Genomic DNA, 5,474 nt, shown 5'->3' on the forward strand with positions numbered 1-5,474 from the left:
GAAATGCACGTTGTTCAGTTACATACCGTTCATTTGGACACCGTTCAGTTGGACACCGTTTACTTGGACACAGTTCAGTTGGACACCGTTCAAGTGCCCACAGTTCACTTGGACACAGAAGGATGCTCACTGTTCACTTGGACACCGTTCACTTGGACACCGTTCATTTGGACACCGTTCACTTGGACACCGTTCACTTGGACACCGTTCAGTTGCCCACTGTTCACTTGGACACAGAACGATGCGTGCTGTTCATTTGTACACCGTTCACTTGGACACCGTGGAATTGCTTGTCTGTTCACTTGGACACAGAAGGGTGCGCACTGTTCACTTGGACACCGTTCATTTGGACACTGTTCACTTGGACACCGTTCATTTGGACACAGTTCACTTGGACACCGTTCAATTGGACACCGTTCATTTGGACACCGATCATTTGGACACCGTTCACTTGGACACCGTTCAATCGCCCACTGTTCACTTGGACACAGAAGGATGCGCACTGTTCATTTGGACACCGTTCACTTGGACATCGTCCAGTTGTCTGCTGTTCATTTGGACACAGAATGATGTGCACCGTTTATTTTATCATCATTTAATTATGTATCGTTTGTTTATGCAATGGATATGCAACTGATGAGAAATAAAAAATAGTTTTGTAGAAAATATTTGTGTTTTTATTTCGTTTTTATCACATCCAACCACAACGCCATATGCCTAGAGATATTCTAGAGACTCTATAAACAACGACATATGATTGGATGTGTCCGTTTGTCAATGTGCGCATCTGGGACTCACTCCGATTTTCGTACTACTATTTGTGATGTAGAGTGTAAATTGTGGTTTTGATAATTATTTAGTTTAGCGGCAACACCTCCGATTTCGATGAAAATAGACTCAATCGACACGTTTTTGTATGCCAAACAACTTTTTCCTCTGACAAAATCGTCGCTCTCTACTGCGAAGCGAGATATTAATAGACAAAGTTGAGGGCGTGTTAGGTTAGAAAATCTATCATATCATTTATCTCTAGTTATGTATCACGGGGGGTGGGGGCTATAATCTCTTGTGCTTAAGCTAAAAAGTGAATTTCTCACAAAAGATTACAGCCCCCATCCCCTGTGATAGGGGGGTCTGGGGGGCGAAGCCCCCCAGTTACATAGCTAGAAATAGATGGTATGACAGATTTTTTAACCTAATACGCCCTCAACTTTGTCTATTAATATCTCGCTTCGCAGAAAAAAGAGCGACGATTTTGTCAGAGGAAAAAGTTGTTTGGCATGCAAAAACGCGTCGATTGAGTCTATTTTCATCGAAATCGGAGGTGTTGCCGCTAAACTAAATAATTACCAAAACCACAATTTACCCACGCTCTACATCACAAATAGTAGTACGAAAATCGGAGTGAGTCCCAGATGCGCACATTGACAAACGGACACATCCAATCATATGTCGTTGTTTATAGAGTCTCTAGAATATCTCTAGGCATATGGCGTTGTGGTTGGATGTGATAAAAACGAAATAAAAACACAAATATTTTCTACAAAACTATTTTTTATTTCTCATCAGTTGCATATCCATTGCATAAACAAACGATACATAATTAAATGATGATAAAATAAACGGTGCACATCATTCTGTGTCCAAATAAACAGCAAGCAACTGAACGATGTCCAAGTGAACGGTGTCCAAATGAACAGTGCGCATCCTTCTGTGTCCAAGTGAACAGTGGGCGATTGAACGGTGTCCAAATGAACGGTGTCCAATTGAACGGTGTCCAAGTAAACTGTGTCCAAATGAACCGTGTCCAAGTGAACAGTGTCCAAATGAACGGTGTCCAAGTGAACAGTGCGCATTTTTCTGTGTCCAAGTGAACAGTGGGCAACTGAACGGTGTCCAAGTGAACGGTGTCCAAGTGAACGGTGTCCAAGTGAACAGTGAGCATCCTTCTGTGTCCAAGTGAACAGTGGGCACTTGAACTGTATCCAACTGAACGCTGTCCAAATGAACGGTGTGTAACTAAACGTCGTGCATTTTCTTTCGTGTCCAAAAACAACGGTGCCCAAAAGTTTCGTATCCAAACGCACCGTGTCCAATTGAATCGTGTGTCAAGTGCCGTGTCCATTTGCACCGTGTCCATTTGCAACGTGTCCAATTGTACTGTGTCCAACTGAATGCCACTCGATAAATATGCTCTAGCTCTAGTTTAGCGTTATCAAAGTAACTCGAAAGTATGAAGTCATCAAGTTTTATGTAATCACCTAAACTTCCTAGAGTTAAGTGACGCACTAAGTTAAGGAACTTCCGCGAGCACCGAAAATGTTATAATATAATAAAACGTTCGGTAAACTGTCCCGCGACAATTCTCTTTTGAGGAGAAACGCAATGTACATCTAGTACACAATAAAATTTTGGTAGACGATCGTTTCCTGTCAGCCTTCCTGTCACTTCCTCCCGAAGGACACTCTCTCGCCAGCGGATTCGTACAGGAAAATAGTCCCGTACGTAATCGACATTGCTCCGAGAGACCCCACGATTGCATCGTGGTCGATACTAACAAATCACTCCTTTTTTGCAGAGCTGCTATTGGTCGCTTTACGCGGACTTAGGCGCAATGTCAAGAGCAATCGGACCTTCAGCTGTCACCAGTGCGGCAGATTGTATTAGATGAGGCACAACCTGGTGAAGCATTTGAAATTCGAATGCGGGAGCACTTCGCGTGCTCCCTGTACACCGCTAGATACAGAACGGCAAGTTGCGACAGCACATGCTGAACGCTCACAACATATTCGTGCCGCCGCGAAAGGCCTGGAGAAGATCTTACGTGTCGACCAACAATTAACCGTCGAGATTCAGCGGTTTTTTTTAGCAATAAAGAGGCATTAAAGGTGACAGGTCGCCTTTGAACGCCTTTGATACGAGAAGCAAACCGTCATTCCGTTTGTTTCTCCGCGAATAAAGAGAATTACAGTAGTCATCGTAACTATGACTATAAGCGAATTGTATAATCAAGTGTCATTCAGTAAATTTACTTATGAACTCTACACCCTCTTCCCTTCCCTTCGATTGATTCGTCGATAAAGTTGCTATCGTCTACGACGACGCCACGTTTAATAAACTTTGCTTGTTTTCGTGATGAACGACAGCAGGGGCAACATGTTATGCTTTTTTCACAACCTTCCTTTCGAGTTTAGTTGTACCTACGAGGGTGGTCTGAAAAGTTTCCGACCTAACAAAGATACAAGTCATTTTTTCTGAAAATTGTTTTTTATTTTTCAACATAGTCTCCTTGTAAATCTACACACTTCTCCCAGCGATGCTCCCATCTCTGTAACCCGTCGAAATAGTACTCGGCGTTTTTCTCTGCAAAATAATTGTTCACGAAGGTGATTGCCTCTTCATTTGACGAAAATCTCTGTCCTCCGAGCGCAATTTTTAGATGAAGGAACAAAAAGAAGTCGCTTGGGGCTAGATCTGGTGAGTAAGGTGGATGGTCAAGCAGTTCAAACCGTAATTCGTGGATTTTCGCCATGGCAACCGCTGAGGTGTGAGACGGTGCGTTGTCTTGGTGAAACAGGATTTTCTTTTTCTGCAAATGTGGCCGTTTTCCCGCAAGTTCTGCCTTCAGCTTGTCAAGTAATGATGCGTAGTATGCTCCTGTAATGGTTTTTCCTTTTTGAAGATAATCGATTAAAATAACTCCATGACTATCCCAAAAAACAGTCGCCATCACTTTCCCAGCCGAAAAAACAGTTTTTGCTTTTTTTGGAGCCGGTTCCCCCTTTGCAGTCCACTGTTTGGACTGTATTTTTGTTTCAGGCGTATAATGGTGTATCCAAGTTTCATCTACAGTAATTAATCGGCGCCAAAACTCGGATTTATTGCGCCTAAACTGCTCCAACAGAGCGTTGGAAATGTTCATTCGAACACGTTTTTGGTCTAACGTGAGCAAACGCGGCACCCAACGCGCGGACAGCTTTCTCATGCCTAAATGTTGATTTAATATGCGACAAACACGTTCTTTTGACATGTTCATAACCTCTGCTATCTCTCTCACTTTAATTCGGCGGTCGTCTAGCACCATTTGGTGAACTTTGGCGATGTTTTCGTCGGTAGTTGCAGTTTTTGGACGTCCTGAACGTTCATCGTCTCCCAAGCTCTTACGGCCACGTTTAAATTCAGCGGCCCAAAATTTCACTGTCGTAAATGATGGTGCAGAGTCCCCATACACAGAATCCAACTCATCTTTGATTTGCGTAGGCGTATTGCCTTTCAAAAACAAATATTTAATGACAGCTCGATACTCGATTTTGTCCATTTTCACAAAAACACTCACATCAACTTACTCAAACGACTGTTACATAACAACTGCGAGTCCAAAATGGCTGAAACTTCGGTGAGTAACTGTCAACAGATGAACAACGAAATTCACTAGCTTTTATTTACAAGTGCTGCTATCTTCACGTTGAGGTCGGAAACTTTTCAGACCACCCTCGTATGTAGAAGACGGATTTCTGAAGAGACGAGATTGATTTAGCCGAAATGAAAGTTGTATTTAGATTTAAGGATTGTAAAAAAAACTATATATATATATATATATATATATATATATATATATAAAAGGTTCTTCATTATCATCTCTCTTATTGCACCGAAACCTTGGAAGTGCTTCTCATTATTATCAAGCGCGATGTTCCAGACTTCATCCCAGAACTCCCTTCTAAAATTCTCCTTTTTAACACTTTTTTTAGAATATTTTTTAAGAGAACATAGAGAGAAAGTGACACGTACAGCGGGATATCTTTCTTTCTCTCTCTCTAAGTTCATTTTAATAATATCATTGTATTCTTGAATAAAACGACGGTAATTTTTACGAAACAAGAGCAACACTCAAGACTTGCGCTGGTTCTTTATATGAAATTGCAATGTCTTCTTTCTCTCTCTCCTTCCTTTTCTCTCTCTTTCTCTCTCTTGTTACGAAAAAATAAAACACGGATTACTTCAAGAATACAGTGTTCTTGTTGCTGTTGACTGTTTCGAGATAATTAATATAGGCTGAAGTTTGGAATGTGCGCCGCATGCTTGTGTTGAGTTTAACAAACGCGTAAGTATGACTAGTTGCATGTAAGTAACACCAGATATTTTCTTTCGAAGCAGAATGTGTTCGTTCACAAGGATTGATTATTGTTTAGATTTTTTGGAGTGAAATTTTATTTGAAAAGTGGAGTGACCACCTAATTACTTGTATATTAGTGACTATAAGTGATCGTTCCACTCATTTTCACTCATATAGAGTGAATTATCTATTTTGAATCGACGAGTGAATCTTTTCATTCAAAATTGAAAAGTGAGTCTAAATTACTCCATAATTACAAGAACATTTCACTCTAATTGATTGAAACTTTCGTTTATATCAGAGTCCACTCTACTCTGTTGAGATGAAATTTCACTTGAATTCGAGTAAAATTGTTTCA

The 5,474-nt window shown here is 41.0% G+C and overlaps 1 pseudogene; it reads left to right on the plus strand.

The window, feature by feature from the left end:
- The window catches only part of LOC116852596, a 19,440-nt pseudogene extending 16,598 nt beyond the window's left edge, over positions 1–2,842 (plus strand).
- The last annotated feature ends 2,632 nt before the right edge of the window (positions 2,843–5,474 follow it).

The sequence above is a fragment of the Odontomachus brunneus genome, unplaced genomic scaffold (assembly GCF_010583005.1).
Source record: "Odontomachus brunneus isolate Ranch 3 - 2012 unplaced genomic scaffold, Obru_v1 Obru_scaffold_237, whole genome shotgun sequence".
Taxonomy (NCBI): Eukaryota; Metazoa; Arthropoda; class Insecta; order Hymenoptera; family Formicidae; genus Odontomachus; species Odontomachus brunneus.